Below are 17,100 nucleotides of genomic sequence, written 5' to 3'. Positions count from 1 at the left end.
GAAGCCATGGCCACTTGGTGGAGATGCTGGTTTTTACCTTAAATCTAAGGCTGTAAACTGTTGTCTCGACATGTAAATGTAAATGTGGGATTTTTTTTATTATAAATTAATTTAAAAGTATGTATACAAGTTTTAAATGAGTGTATATTAAAATAAATTCTCATTTGTATACTCGGGTTTGACAACATGACAACATGAATTTAAAGAGAGTCCATTATATTTGTTATTTGTTCATTTTTGTATCACAGATGACAGTTGCAGAATTGAAAATATATAATGACGCATCCTTGCTTAAACAAAAGTATAAAATCCATTTTCTGAAAAATTGTGTTCTAGTGTTGCCTCTGCAGGGGTAACGGTACACATATAGTTTTCTTAAATTTTTCAGTGCCTGGGTACACTACAAATGTAATTTGTGGTGTATTCAGAGTAGCTAAGAAATCTGTGCTGAAAATGTAAAAATCAGTCTGTTATTTCTCAAGGCCCGCTGAAAATAATGTTTTATCATCCATTTTTGGAGCAACTGACAAATTTACCAGATCTTGCCTAGAATAAAAGATCCCATGAAAGTAAATTCCCACTCATCTAAACTGTTTAACAGTTATACAGCATTCAATTTGTGTCAACAACAAAGACAATAATAATATTGTGATGACATGATGATGACATTAACGTAAAGACCCCACTTCTGACCTTATACGTCACATTAACGCACATCCTAGGTCACCTTTGTACAGACTCATTACTCCGTCACTTTAAAACCAACGTGTTGTACATTTTTTCTTTTAATATTATTTGTTCTTTTGTATTGCACCAATCACCACAACAAATTCCTTGTGTGTGTTAAACTACTTGGCAATAAACTTCTTTCTGATTCTGATAATGATAATAATAATAATAATAATAATAATAATAATAATAATAATAATAATAATAATGATAATAATAATAGTAGTAGTAGTAGTAGTAGTAGTAGTAGTAGTAATAATAATAATAATAATAATAATAATAATAATAATAATAATAATAATAATAATAATAATAATAATAATAATAATAATAATAATAATAATAATAATAAAAAACGGTGGTAATAATAATAATTATTATAATAAGAATAAATGAAAACGACAAATCAGCTTCTAAGATAAGTGTAATGTTTAAACATTTTTCCGTTTGTAAGCAAGCAGGAGGGTCTGTTTCCAGTTGTCGCCTGTTGTGTTTTGACTAAACTATATATTTGGTGCGGTGATTGATTACTCATTTTTGAACGTAAGGGTTGCGCTCACGCCGCTCGGGTGGGGTCGCTCGCGGTCGCGCAGCAACGAGACGACTGCAGTGGATGTTCGGTTTACATCGCGGCTCGTCCCGGTTCGGCGTCAGCTGCTGCTCCGTGTGCGCTCGCTGCCTCTCGGTGGATGAAGCAAACGGTGATGCGCTACCAGCCAGCACCGTTCCTTACAAATCTGAAAAAGAGGTGACTTATCAACACATGACATTCTCCAGGTAAGGTGTCGTTTTTTTTCTATTTTTTTAAGAAAATGGACACAATAAGGTTGTTAATTATCATTAAGCATCAAATAAAATCCGCTGCGAACACTGATGCTGAAGTGTTCTCTCCGAGGCATCCGGAGGACAGTGGGAGGATGCCCGTGTCCTCCCTCAGCATCCGTGTTAACAACAGGGCGGTGAGCTTTGACGTTTCACGCTTTGCTTCTTTAGCCTTGTGCATTGTAAAGGCGACATATGCATTCGTGGGCTGCACCAGTCTAAAGCCACAAGCTTCGTTTGGTAGTCCGTTCACACATAAAGCCTGAATTATGGCTCCGCGTTAAATCGACGCAGAACCTACGCCGTAGGGTTACGGCGTAGCCTACGGCGCACGTTGCGTTGGTGTAACGCGGAACCATAAATCAGCCTTAACGCTTCAGTGGTGATTCATACGTGCGCAGCCCCGTCTATATAATAGATAGTCGTTTGTAGGCTACAGGCAGTACTCGAGTTGAGGGGGGATGAGGGGGGACGGCATCTCCCCTGAAATAAAAACAGTCAAAATCACCCCCCCCCCCTGAAATAAAAACGGTCCAAATCATCCCCCCTGTAAAACTGCCATCCCCCCTTTCCATCCCTTATGTCATTTCATCAAGGAATGTGGTTTTACTGCTATTTCAACATTTAGAGTCATCACCAGAAAAATAACACCAGAAAAATAACTTATTTGACAATTTTCACCTGTTTCAAGTACATTTTCACTTGAAATAAGTAGAAAAATCTGCCAGTGGGACAAGATTTATCTTATCATTACAAGCAACAAAAATCTTGTTCCACTGGCAGATTTTTCTACTTATTTCAAGTTAAAATCTACTTGAAACAGGTGAAAATTGTTGTCTTTTCCAGTGATGAGTCTTGTTTTAAGTGTAATAAGATTTTTTTTACTAAAATGAGACATTTTAACTAGAAACAGGACAAATATTCTTATTTTGAGTTTTTGCAGTGATCCATTTTACTTCTTTACTTTATCCTGTGAAGGACAGAGTCATATTGATAAGTTCAGAAAACTGTTTTTTATTGTTGTGTTTTAATCTATTTGATGTAAGCCCAGTGGATATTTAAAGCTTACAGAAGGCTGCATTTAACTGCTGCTATGTCATTCCTGCAGTATTTCTGCAGGTGTTTTGGTCAGTGCTATTATTTGTAATATATTATATTATTTGTAATCAGCACAAATTATATGTCCCCATATGATAAAATCCACCATCCCCCCTGATTTTTTTTTACAACTCGAGTACTGGTAAGGACTAATCATCACATCTGGTCATGCTCTTCAAAACATTTAGTAGCATCACTTTACCAGGGACTTCATTAATAACTGAAAGACACATTCAGTTGTATTCTTTCGAGGAACTGAAGCTATAAAAATCATGAGGGACCCAACACTCCTGCAGCCTCTGATTATCTCCAGCTTAACATTTTCCAGCTGTGGAGACCTACAACAGACCTACAGCCTGATATTGGTCTGGGCTTGTATGTGTCCCAGGACTGTGCCTGATGATGGATTTGTGTATAATTCGGTCCAAGCCACAGGGAAGGATAGTTGCTGACAGGCAGTGTGTGTCTGGCTGTTCTTTGTTCGGAGGGAGCGGGGAGCAGGGTATTTTTGTATCATGCAGTGTTCAGCATCTGTCTTCATCCAGTCATGCAGAATGCATTTTATTGCAGATTTTAAGTTTGCTTGAATGATATGGCCCATCCACTGTTTACAGGTTGAGTCCTGTTTTGCTTGTTTCCTTCACTATAATATTAATGTCAATAACGCTTCCCAGTAGTATACAAAATGTTAAGCTCTGTGAGTTTGATAAATGATCTGTCAAGCTTACAGAGTATGCTGTGTTTTTTGCGGTCTAGATGTTTAAGACTCCCATTTAATGTTTGCCTAAATTTCCTATGACTCACCACGCTGCAGAGGTGGTGACAGTTTGATCACTGGATATAAAAGATATTTCTTCTCCAAGATACACTGCAGCCTTTTTCACATTATTAAAAAGCACTGACAAACATTACAATAATCTATACCCTTATTGTTACGAATATTCTTTTCAGAATTTGTTCGTTCATACTAATGATCAAAATAGAGATATTTATACATGTATTGTGTTGCAGCATCAATGACTGTATTTAATCTAGTATTAGTCCCCATCTGAATTTAGTTAAACTGGTTAAAGAAAAATCTGATCTGGGATAAAGTAGAGCTCTAAAGAGAAAACTTTATTGCCGTAAAGTGAAACTGAACTGTATTGATTTGGAAGTACTTTGGAAGTACAGGTACCAAAATGTATATGTAACTAAAAAGTTTGTCAACTCATCATGAATCTGCTGAGAAGTTATTTTCTCCTACTTTAAGGAAGAAAATAGGTTCCCATGGAAAAATAACACAAGTTCTCCAGGATATCAGCAGTTTGAGCTTGGATTTCAGTTTCAGTGTTTGTTATTTTTGACAGTATGTACTTATTTTTTGTTCAGCTCCAAGGCTGTTTCCCTTATGAAATGGTGCCTTTAAAGTAATATTTTGTTCAGACAGAAGGTGGAAACCACTATTTCAGCTCTAAGGTGGTCTATTTGAATGTGTCCAACACACCTTTGTGAGCATGGCCTATGACCTGTTAACACAACTTAGTGTAATTAACAATACTATGGGCTCATACAGCACCATGGCAGCATTGCTCAATGCGGGTCCCGGGCCTTCATCATTCTATAAATAACCAATCAAATGTCTTCTATCTCACTACACAATTTAGCCATGTGCTTTGAAACAATCCAACTCCTGTGTACTTTTTCACTATCTAGCACAACCTGTGTAGCTATAGTTTGATTTGCTGACGCTCATGGTGACACATGAAAAGTTGAATATCTCCCCAACTTTTGCTGAGGCAACAAGGCCAGAACCACATACCGAACCCATAACTCAGTTTAGCAATGCTTCATAGTGAATAGACAGCAACACAGAGGACACTTGCAGTTAGTATGTATGAGTGAGGGATTCAAATGAGCGTGAAACACAGCAGAGTGTTTAGCATGTTATGACCACATGTGCGTTAACTTAAAAATGAATAAAAGTCACTGTGAAATGTATCACACACAAGTGACAAGTGATCACCACAATTTAAAGCGCTCTTTCAGGACCACAAGAAATATAAAAAAAATATATAAAAGGATATTTAAATTACAGAAAAATCAAGGGACTTTTGGCTGCTCGTACTGACGAAGAATTTTCTTTGCAGATTAGTGACACTGATGCAATCATCTACTATATTATAGTTAAAACTCTCTGTGGCAGTGCCCAGAGAAGCAAATTACAAGTGATGAATAAACAGAAATCACTTAATGAAAAAAATCATGCCATCATCAGAGATCATCATTGCTTAAGTAGCAGTGGCTGAAAACATTTCATGTTGGTCAGCAGATGTTAGGAAGTTCTACTGCTGGAAAAGCTGCTGAACTTCTGGACCTTCACTGTGGAAGTGGGTCAGTCTGTCAGAGCTGCTGGCATCTGCAGGTGATACCAATGGGTGTCATTGGATGAAAAGGATTTTATCTCAGCCTCTCTTGATTTAGGTTGATTTAGCACTCGGCAAGAGAGCTGGATATATTTTCATATGTAGAGTTCCTCATTAATCAGGACTTGTCGGCCGACTCATGATACACTCCTCACAGTCCGGCACTTCTGTGAGGACTATAATATAGAATTAGAAAAGAAGAGATTAGATTAGATTTAGATTAGATTCAACTTTATCGTCATTGCACTTTTCAAAAGTACAGGGCAAAGAAATGCAGTTAGCATCTAACCAGAAGTGCTTATGCAGTGAAATAAACACAATGTACAGCATATAACATATACGTATATATAAATATGTATGTACACAGTGCAGATTAATAAATAACTATTGCTACAAGATGCATGTCAGATATGAATGAATGACAATATATATGATGAACAGATGAGATGTGATTATATGATGTGATTATATGATGAAAGAGAGGTGACAGGAGTCGTCGGTCCACTTCTGAATGAAAAAAAAGGGTAGAGTTTGAATAATAGTAAGCGTTCTTGTAATGGTGTTTAAAGGGCTGGACAAACTGTCGCATGGACAAACTGAGGGGGAGTGGTGGCCTAGTGGTTACATAGCAGGACTGGGGTCTGGAGGATCCGGTGTCAAGCCCCTGGATTGCAACCAAGTTAAACCACTGTGGGCCCCTGACCAAGGCCCCTAACCCTTACTGATCCCCAGGCGCCGTGCACAATGGCAGCCCACTGCTCCTAGTTTGACTAGAATTGGGTTAAATACAGAGAAAACATTTCCCCATTGTGGGATTACTTAAGGAAAATATTATGTATTTTTTTATTCATTTTTTTCCACCCTACTGTTCTGTAAAAAATGTTAGATGAATAGGCTTTGTGTCTGAAAGAAGTATAACTGAGCAATGGCGTAATATTTGTTTGGGTTCTCTGCAGTAGTGTCACTTAATTGTTTTCAAGGAGGCTGATTATTATCATCTACATATTTTTTCAATCTACATATATTTTTATACACACTTATTTTGTGTTTTTAACATTATGTTTTGGATTATCTCAGAAATTAGATCTCATGTATCAAATATGATGCATCGGGCATTGAAGGGTTTTGGTGCAGCCCAGACTACGTGATTGTGACAAGAAGAGCTGAAATTGATAAAACTGCTGCAAACATAAAGGTCAAAAGAATATTGGAGGTTTTGTTTCCACAAACGATGGAAAGCAAAGAACAATGGTTGTGGTCCAGAACAGGAAGAGGGTGATAAAGGGGGCGAAGGAGGATGAGGGAAGATAGAAAAGAGTAGTGCATAGCAATTAGAGAAAGTAAAGGGTCTTTGGAGAACTGTTATATCAGCCTACAAGGAAGTGCACATGCTACATTTGGAGTTCAGATGTTAAGTCTTCATTAGTTCCTCCTTCACATCTCATCATTTCCTGTAGGCCACCATAGATGTGTCCTCATTTTCTGTACACTGTATCTAGCTCTTTCACCAGCATGTTTCCTGCTCTATGTAGTTTTCAGTGCAACACCTGCAGTGAAAGGCAAACACCATTTATACAGTGTGCTGGACTCTTACTCATACAGCAGTCGTAGGATGGACTCTGGGGATGAACCATAACAGAACAATACATTCCAGCCTTTCTGCACAATAAAATCAATCATACAGAAGTATTTTGGAATTATTTAGTAATTTTCATTTTCTGATAAACAGAAATATTCTTTTTGAGAAAAATTATACGTTTCACTTCAAATTAATTTGGACTGTTTCATACCTTTTGTGTGGGTATTGGCGCAACAAGAGTGTTTGATGTCTTTGAGGTTAAAAAAAGATTTAACATTGAATTTAGATATATGGTTTTGCATGGAAGCATGACCACAGCAAAGGTGCTCAAGGGTAATTACAGACCATTTTAAAGCAGCAACAAACCTTTTATGAGAATTAGAGTAATCCAATGCAAGATTTACAGGAAAGAGGATGAGCTATGAACCAATATATTTTTTTTGTTTAGTTTTTAATGACAGCAATGTTGCTTGTAAGCACACACATGGACCAAAAAGTATCTTGCTTTATTGAATAAGGCTTTAAACTATTTTAATCCACATTACATAGACCATAATTTTTTTGCAATGTATGCGCTTTTAGATAATATGTCCACTTATTTCACACATTAATAAAGGATCAATCGATTTGAATCAGAAAATAACCCCTTACCTATAACCATTGTGGCTCCTCTCATGAATGCTTTTCCATTATACACCATCTCTGAAAGATTTATCTCTTCATGGCATCTTTACTACAGTCTGTATGTTTTTCAGCATCACAAATCAAGCTGTACAGTTCAGGGACTGGACCCAAGGCTCTACATGTTGCGTCAAGAGTCTTACTGACTGTTATTTGGCATTGTTTCTAAACAACATTCTTACATTAAAAGGAAAACATCCTGATTGATATCTTCTTTAACTCTTTAGCAATCTTCATATTCTTTACTAAAAAAGAAAAGGTTTACGCCTTTTGAGCACTATGCATTTTTATTCAGTAGGCAGTCGGGCCTAAATTAGATGTGTGCTGCACCTTTTTTGCCTGATGTACTAAGTTGAAATAACATTGTAACCTAAAAGATCTATGCAATGCCTTGATTCATAATTTTCCACTATACAGCTTTGCTGACTTTTATGTTTGCACAGTAAGGACTTAAAACTTCTTATATTCAGCCTGACAGCAGCTGAGTTTCTTTCTTAAAAAAAAAAAAAAACCCAACCCTTTCCCATGAATTTATAGTAATCACAATTTTGTATTCATTTCACGGTTAAAACGTTTGCTGCGTCTTGTGGGAGCTTGATTAAGGCGTCAGAACTTAGTCATAGTCATGTGGACTGACTCATACTGATCGATTCGGTCCATTATGGTGCTACTTTCATGACGTTAGTATGATATTCCTTTTATATTCAGATTTGTATTCATTGTTCACCACTGATATGCTTGTTTTCTCAAAGGTTTGCGAAATCTGGCATTGATCTGGCTTTTTAGTTCTGTTTACAAGGGATTGAGGATATATGCCTTTCCTACCACAAGCATCCTCGTCTTCCTTATTTACATTTCATATTCTCTAAATATCACAGGAATATTCTGAGGGACTATTGTTTCTATTGATATTCAAATACATCAATATGACAGTCCTATCATTGTTCTGACTGCAGTATGTCGTTCAACCTGCCTCTGTCATGCCTATATTTGTTATCGCAGACTTCTTCTTCATTTTTTTTTTGGACTCAGTTATGTTTCATCCACTGATTATATACTCTGATATTGCCTCATTATGAGGCTGAAGATTTATCTTGAGGTCGTGGATAGGACCTATTCTTATTGTTTCTCTGTACTAATGGGTAGAATGAGATGGCAGAAATTCAAATTGTATTCTGTGGATCAGTCAGGCATGGTTAAGGAGCACATTGCCAGGATATTTCTTGTTTAAGTCTAAGGGACTTTCATTAAAATGTCAGCCATTTTTAAGCGCTTCATAGTTTTTTCTTTTCCTCTTTTATTGAAAAAAACTTGATACTTGTTAAACGTATTTTCTACGTACAAAGCAAAAGAGAAAGGACAATCCCCTGGCTGGTGATAAAGCCAAATGCTGTCTTGAACACATCATTTATGTTTATGTTTTTCAGTTTTTCTCCTCTCATTCACCATGGTTTGAACTCAGTGTCCAATTTTCTTGTTTTCTTCAATTCATTGGTGAACCATACTTTCACATTTTCAATTTTAAAGCTCTGACTTGAAGGGGCATGAAGAGGTTGGCAAGAAGTGTCTCAGGCAAGAAAGATGTGTTTTTTGTGCCTTCATAAGTGTTCATTATAAAGGGTGCTGCCTCAAGTGTGAAGATCAAGGATACAGTGCATCTCAGGTCTTCAAAGATGACAAGTAGAGCTCTGAATGCTTTTGATTGTCCCCTTATTAGACAAGCAGGATATGTCAAGATTGGGATCTAAAGGACCACAATGCAATCGGCCGGGGAGGAAAGAGAAATTAGCAAAGTCCTTCTGTTAAACCAAAAACACAACCAAAGCAGGACATCCAAACAGTATAACTTAAACCTAAAAGTGAGAGCCAGGCAAGACAGAACAGTATTGGGAGACAGACATAAAAAAACTTTAAAAATCCATGGTTAAATCCACAAAAACATAATATGACATATTTATGGAGGCTGAATATCTTTTTCACTTTTAAAACATGTATTTCTTCGATTTCAGACAGAGATGAAATCAAAGAAATCCTTGAAAAAACACATTTTAAGCTTGTTTTCACGATTTGGATGTGTTTAAAGCTACTGGAAAATGTTATCTTTGGTGTTCCTTTGAAATATTTTGCTGTTGGCCTTGTGACATAAAAGCCAGACCTGGAAACAAAAAATTTTGTCTTTGGGGCGTATCCATTAGCAATTATTTACAGATTTATAAAAATGTGCCCATTAAGATGTGTCATACTTGGAAGAAAATATTGCATTTCTCAGAATTTCAACAACTGTGAAAACATGGCTTTCATAGATGCTTTATCTTGGCATAGACCTCGTGTCAAGGTAATTCCCTCTCATTTTGTTTAACAGGCAGCAAAACTTATTAAAATCAAATTGAATGAAACATCTTTATGTACCGGTAGGTCTTCACTTGGAGCTGTTACTAGGTATTCATTACAAACAGCATATTACAAAACAACTTCTATGAAAAATTATAATCTAGAGAGGAAAAAAGAGCAAAACAGTGTTCAGTAATTGCTCCCTGCTTCTTTGGAAAATTGAGTATCGCATTAATGAGAAATTTAGACCTGTTTTTAGTTTTAAAGCTAATTAGTGTCGGCTTTTATTTTGTACAAAACCCCATGTGGAAGGTTGTTGATGACATGCTGAACTGACGTTGCTGTAACCTTTGGGAATTGCTTCAGCTCAGCTCATCTCATACATAATAATTATGAGGCCCGAAACAACACATGATAGCAATCTATAATCTATGATAACTGCAAAAAAAATAATTTAAGTTTAGATTAACCATGTGACAGGCATTATTCAGAAATACACTAACTATAGCAGTGCTCTTTTGATTCTCTTTTTTGCCCCTAAGTGTGGAAATGTCATACATATTAGTACTGTGGAGTACCAAAGTATGTTTCTTCATAGGTTTATTTTCAAGTTAAGTAAATAATAGGTTAGTGACACGTGTGCTTTGAACAGCAGATGTTTAGTTTTTCTTTCCCAGGTAGGTGTGTCCTTGAATCAGTGAGGAGATACATGCACACCATTGTGTCCCTGTTTATGGTATTAACATTCAAATGAGTCCAAATCAGCTTCACACTGTGATTAAATAAGGTCACATTGGGAGGAAAGCAAATGGCAAAGAAAGAAAGATCGAAAGAAACCGTTCACCCACAGTGCTTGGTGAAAGAGAAATCCATTCATTGCTGCATTAATCATGGGGTGGACTGAATAATAGAGAAAGAGGCCAAGACAGAGAGGCTTTGATACAGCTTTGTTGGTCAGCTGGATCTGTCTGAATGCCAGCTGTCTGTTTTCACTTCCGAGTTGGTCAGTATAACTTGTTTATGTTTTCAGTGTACCTGGGATGCTCCATTCTCTGTTCCATAGCTGTGCATTATTCTTTGCATTCTTTTAATTTCCTTCAGTATTTGAACATGTCCTTCTCTAGTTTTTAATAGATCTGTTAACAGTTTCTTATGTGACAACATTTTCTAGGTCAAAGTGTCCTCAGAGCCATAGACGATCACCAAACTACAGAGCACAACTAAAGTAAACTAAGTATAACATTTTGTAAAACTAGTTAGGTGCCTATTTGAGTAAAGTTGAAAATTTGAAGTGCTGAATAGAGATAATTTGGCTTTAAAGTTTATTGTATTTTCAATATTCCATCAGTGTGGTTGTGTATCCCCACCCTAATAATTGTGCAAAAGTGTGCAAAAGGGTGTAAGAACATAAAACATAACAAACATGAATATAGCTGCAAGCTGTAGTCCTGGGTACTGCATCAGATTGTAACCACCAAAACAGAATGCACATAAATACACTAAGGACATTAAGGTACCTGACTTGTGAATACAACAAAACCCCCCCGCAAACATATACCACTGTTTATTTATGAATATAATCAAATTAACAATTATAAATCATGCTTTGTTATTCATAGTTATGTTCTTATCTCACCTGCTTCCTCAGAATTATTCAGTTGTCTGTCAGGGCAGACTGAGGAGGACATATTCCTTTTACTTTTGCCTCTAGCCTTGACCTTGAATGTTTAAGTGGTAGCCATTTCCATGACATTTTAATTAGTTAAACACTTATTGATTTTTCTGACATAATGGTTTTCAAAGAACAATGCGTTTGTAGCAGTGACTCATCATTAGTCAATCCTTTGTGGTCCTTAGTCCCAGTTTCCAGAATAAGAGTTTGCATATAGATGTTTGCATGCACCTCCCAGCAGTATGTGACTGCAGTTAACATTTTTTTATTAATAAAAACTAAAAAGGAAGATCAAGGATCTAAATACAAATCTCAGAGCTTCAGTTAGCAGATTGAACAATTTACCTTGTTGTTGATTGTGTTGTGCAGATGGGTTTGTGCTTGCATATGTTTGACCTTTATGTATTCATTGTATATCCTACTGCATTGTAAATTGAAAGATGAGTCCTTTTCCTCAGTGTGCTGTCAATAACAGAATGTCATCAATTACTTTCAGATGCATTCACCACCTTGCTCATTCACTTTAGGCATATTTGAGGCACTGCATTTCATTAGCATCTAGATGTGCAGACAGCCTCACATGCTGCTATCATTGTTGAAATGTGCAGACAAATTCACATCTGACTTGCCCCATATATTTCTTTTCTTATACAGTGACTGATTGCAGCTATTTCATGAAACAGTTTTGTAGAAGATGCAGAGGTAAATGCTTTTCCCATAATACAACCTGGTGTTATTCGAAGCGTGATCATCTGGCCAGTCTCTGGGCTGTTATTTTTTAGGCCTGGCATGCTTTTGATGATTGACAGCACATATTATTATTCATAATTTGTGAGATAAAGCTGAAGAAATCCAACCAGATGCTGGTTTTATCTACAGTGTCAGACTTAATCAATGAGGACTGTGAAAAAGGGAGATCATGCAGGAAATATCGAATAAAGACCAAGATGTTAGAGGGGTAAGGGAAATTTGAAAAGTGCATTCTCCATCAAAATTAATGTTCTGTTTTTGCACTTTTAAAGGAGGCTGAAGTACACTTGAGCTGTACTGACAAATCATTAATCTACTGTAACACCAACAGACGATACATTTTCTTCCATTTCATTAAACCCCATATTAGCAAACTGCATTCGGTTGAGATCAGGAGAAGCTTATCATCAAATTAGAAACTTAATGACCTATAATTATTTGGAAATTCCACAAATAAATAAGTAACACAGTATTCATCGTCATTTTATTTTTATAGGAGGGGCAGCTTATTTCTGAAGAAAATTATTATCAAAATTATTTTGATCAGCATTGAAATCACAATTATTTCAAATGATTATCCACTGGCTTTTGAATCATGTTACATTGACTGAACTCAAGAGGAAAAGTAGAAATTTTCTCAGCAGGTATTTTATCTGTTCGAAGAGCTGCTCAAATATTCCCTTAAAGGTTTTCAGCAAGAAATCCCAGTGTGGCCTCGATATTTCTTAAATAAATAACTGTGCTACCAAAAAATCAGGAAAGCAGTCACCCATGAAGAACACAAGACAAGGGATTACTTTTTATTAGATTCCATTGTTTTTATGGTTGTTCAGAGTCAAAATTGAAATTAAAATTAAAATAACCGGATATTCATAGCTAAAGGACAAGAATGTGAACACATGGTAGCTGCAGCCACAGCTGCAGCCGCTCCACAGCAGAAAGCTTGGTGTTGTGAATACACACCGTTACCTGCCAGGTAGTCGTTTAGCACATATGAAACATACACTACATGTCATGCTGTCAATACTAAAATTGGAACAAAACCAAGGTTGTATTTCCACAGATTAATACTTGTTTGAAAGCTTTTGTTGAATTATTACAAAGAGAGTGAGTTATTGTTTCTTGTGTATAAATGTCCAGCCGATACAACAGAACCTTGAGTATGATATTGTTGAACTAACGCTTTTGTTGTTCATCTTTTGTAATGTATGAATGTTTGTGTTCTCAATGACAGGAAAAATATTCTTGGATGCTAGAGAACCGCAAGCATGCAAGAATAGATTTCAGTTTTCTGTGAGATAAGCAGCTCACCATGAATATATCATCTGTGGACAATAAAAATGCTGGTGTCTCATTTTAAATACAGAAGTGCAGACTGGAAGGGTAGAGCTCTCTCTAGAGATCACACACCCACACAGAGTCAACCAAATCCTTCAATAAATGAATGCTTACGTTAGAGGAATCTGAAAGTAAAATCTAATATTAGTCTTTGTGAGGGTAATCAATCAGATTGCGGTTGATAGCACATTGTGATTCTCTGTTTTGTTTGTTGTGAGGCTAACCTCTTATTTCCATGATAATCCTATATCAGACAGGAGATAAGCAACATTAATGGTGTCATCAATCATTTATAGGTGTGGCATTTAGTCAGTAGATCATGAGGGCCATTTATTGTTGGTTTCTGCCACTTGGAATTGTGGGAGCTATCCTACCTTCATCAAGATTTTGCTGCAATAAGCCAGGTATGACAGATGTTTCTAAAAGATAGTGCAGAGCTTTTAATTTTCCCAGGTGGTGTATGGTGGGGTGACCATACATATTTACTGCTTACCTTTGCATGTGCTTATTTGCCCTTAACTGTATAATACCAGATGTATCATGTTGGATAGATTCATTTTTGGGACCTTGGAGGTCCCTCATAATTGAAAGGGGGGGGGACATAATAAATACATGAACTTTCCTAATGTATTCATAATGATAAAAACATTTTTTTTAGATTACTAATTACTGGTCAAAACTGGACAAACTTATTCTGCCAGTGTACTGCCAGCTTTCTTATTTTTCTTTCTTTTTTTTAATAGAGTATTAGCTGAAAATGTCTTTCCTCTTGATATAGCCAGTGTAAGAGATATAGTAAGGCAAATAATATAATGCTGCAGGTGACGGCATAGCACCTGGACAATTTTTATCATTGCTCTGTCTTAAAGCCATTGTATTTCACCTTCTTTCCATCTTTAAGTGCCTATGGTCTATGAATCAGAGTCTTGCTCTGAGGCAAGAGGTCACGGCGGTGAGCAACCTTGTAAAATGTTGACTGTGTGTTTGTTAACGTCTGGGAGCAGCTTCAAAGTGAGCACTGTAAGCCTTTGCCTGTCATGAATGATGACAGAGACTGGTAGTCAGTGGAGATGGATTTCCTGCTGAGATGTGCTGTGTGATGAAATGTAGATACTGAGAGAACAGGTACTGTGCCATCATGTATTGAACACACACCAGTGCCACCGCTTCCATAACGAGAATGGCATCAAATGTTGGAGGGGTACCAGGACCATTCTTCCCTGCACTCGGGCACTGAGTGCACATAGGGACTTCAGTTTATGTAAAAATGTGACACCTTTATGTGCACTACAGTTCATTGGCACAAACAGCAATGTGGCGCTCAAGCTGCCTCTCCCAATACCTACAGGCCGGAAGTTAAATCAGGTGTGTGAGAGGAGAGAAAAGAGATCTCAGGTCTGTCATCTACAATACGCCAAACATTCCCTGCCAAGAGTCAGTACATGATAAATCACTCCTTAGAGCAGAGTGCTATTGCAGGTGAAGAAATGGTGTTTAATGCCCCCTGAAAAAAAGAAAAGAAAAAAGTGATGCAGATTCAGGTGATAATTTTGGTTTCTTAATTAATCTGTCAAATTTCTTTCAAATGTAACAAACTCCCTTGGTCCCTTGGTGTGATTCATAGATGCACTTAAATATCTGATTGAAGCCAGCTTATTAAATTATTAATGTATTAGTTAATGTTTAATTTAATTATTAAATATTTCCTTAAGGTTCTTTGAAAGTTAATTTGGTCTTTGGAAATTCATTTGTAAAATATTTTCAATATCTTCAAGAAACACTAGGCTTGTTAAAGCCTGAAGATAACATTCATAAATCATTTAAAGAAGGGCTTTTTTTGTTTTACTTTTAAAGGTTTTGAAGACCTCTGAAGGTTATGAGCACTATCCTCATATATCGATTTGCATCCATTCTACCCTGCAATTAGACTGACAACTGTGCACACAGGCCCACAGTCAGTTAAAGTTCCCACTTACCCGAACATGCATGCTTGTGAACTGTGCAGGAAATGCCTAAGTAGGCTTGATAAGAGCAAGCGACTACTGCACCCTCCAATATTGTTTCGAAAGCAGGCTTGAAAAACCAAACAAAAGTGGTTTACCAAAACCAAGCAAGTTTAAGAGATAATTTTAAGAAGAGAGTTCTCTTCAAAATCTGGCTAGCACCAGCCCGGAAATAACTAAGCTAGTATGCTGAAGGACAGTGTGAAAACGCTGCATGATTCAATAGGTATTAGAACCACAGTGATAACTTTTGTTTTTGTATGTTGATATCAGTCTTTCATTTTCCTGCGCATAATTTATAGTGCATCTTTTTATGGATTTGTTTATAGATAACTCTGTTGATGTCTGGTTACCACACTTTTCTTTTTTGGTTGTGTTTACTATTGTGGATTTGCTGTTCTATTTGGGAACACTGTCCTTTCCCTTGACTCTCTTATAGGCCCCACAATTGACTTCAGAATATTTTGGTATACAGATGTCTCCTCTGTAACGTTTGGAAATCCTTTCAATCAATTTTTTGTCACTTAAAGGGGACCTATTATGGCATCTAATACCTATTTTAAACAGGCCTTGAATGTCTTAAAAACAAGCTTTTGATTGTTTTTGCTAAATAAATTAGAAATTCAGCCTCTGAGCCATGTCTTTATCTTCCCAGTCTCTAACCTCATTATCTATGCAGGATTCTGAGTGGGCGGGCGGCTATGATAATGCGGCACTGTGCTGATTGGCTGCCTGAATGACGCGATACACCCATGGATGTATAAAATAACGGATACACCGCTACGAAACAATGGCGGAAGCTCCGGCCGGCGGAGTTAGTTGTGGGCGTGGTTTCACGCATCGGAGGCCAACCTATGTAAATCGCTCCCATCGTTACGTAACGACGGGAGCAGAATCTGAACGGCTCGTAGAAGCCACATCACTCTGGACGGCTCATCCGGGCGGCTGTACAGACACTGCAGAATTTGGTTGCTTTCCTCCTTCTCTGAGTTGGCAGGCTGAGGGGAGACCACTTTATATATGTTAAAGCAAGAAAAAACCTGTTTTTCATAATAGGTCCCCTTTAATAATCAGAGAATCAGGGAGAATGTATTTTGTTGCACATGACTAACACTTTAGTTGTCTTCTTCACATTTAATTCCTGTCTGTTTTACCATCCTCTTTATGACATTCTCACTTTCATCAAGCGCAACACATTGTAGCTGTTGCAAAAGAGCCATTATCCTTAAACCCACAGGGTATATGAACTGTGGCTGTGTTAAGCGGGGATAGCAATTTTTGAAGCTGACATACTGGAGACTCAGGCTGTGAGGATGACATGGGACATGTGATCTATGTTTTGTGGCAGATGGTGAAACCCTGCTGCCAGAGTTTTGGAGAGAACAGCTGAGCTAATTCTGCTGCTTCGTTAGGTTTGTTAGAACTTCTGTCTTTAAATGTTGACCCGTCAGTCTTGTGTTGTTTGCGCTGTAACCACTTACTGCTTTAGCTCTGTCAATAATTCTATGTTAGGTGGTTAAGTCATTTATTTTTGGGGTGTCTGATTTTCCCAACCATACATTTTCAATAGGAGATAGATCTGGGCTGCAGCAGGCAGGCCAGTCAAGCTCATACATTCTGTTTCTATGAAGCCACACTATTGTAAGTCATTTAAAATAAGGTCGTAATACGGTCCTGCTGAAATTAACAGGG

At 37.1% G+C, this 17,100-nt stretch overlaps 1 protein-coding gene across 2 annotated transcripts in view; it reads left to right on the top strand.

The window, feature by feature from the left end:
• Positions 1–1,369: 1,369 nt before the first annotated feature.
• apba2b (amyloid beta (A4) precursor protein-binding, family A, member 2b) overlaps positions 1,370–17,100 on the top strand; it is a 65,936-nt gene continuing 50,205 nt past the window's right edge. For both annotated transcript variants that reach the window (XM_061742501.1, XM_061742520.1), the window contains exon 1: positions 1,370–1,506. The gene's annotated coding sequence lies outside the window, so the exon portion shown is untranslated. The remainder of the gene's footprint in view (positions 1,507–17,100) is intronic.

The sequence above is a fragment of the Cololabis saira genome, chromosome 2 (assembly GCF_033807715.1).
Source record: "Cololabis saira isolate AMF1-May2022 chromosome 2, fColSai1.1, whole genome shotgun sequence".
In the NCBI taxonomy this organism is placed as follows: Eukaryota; Metazoa; Chordata; class Actinopteri; order Beloniformes; family Belonidae; genus Cololabis; species Cololabis saira.
Note: the sequence above shows the minus strand (reverse complement) of the source record. Positions and strands in the feature narration are given on the sequence as shown.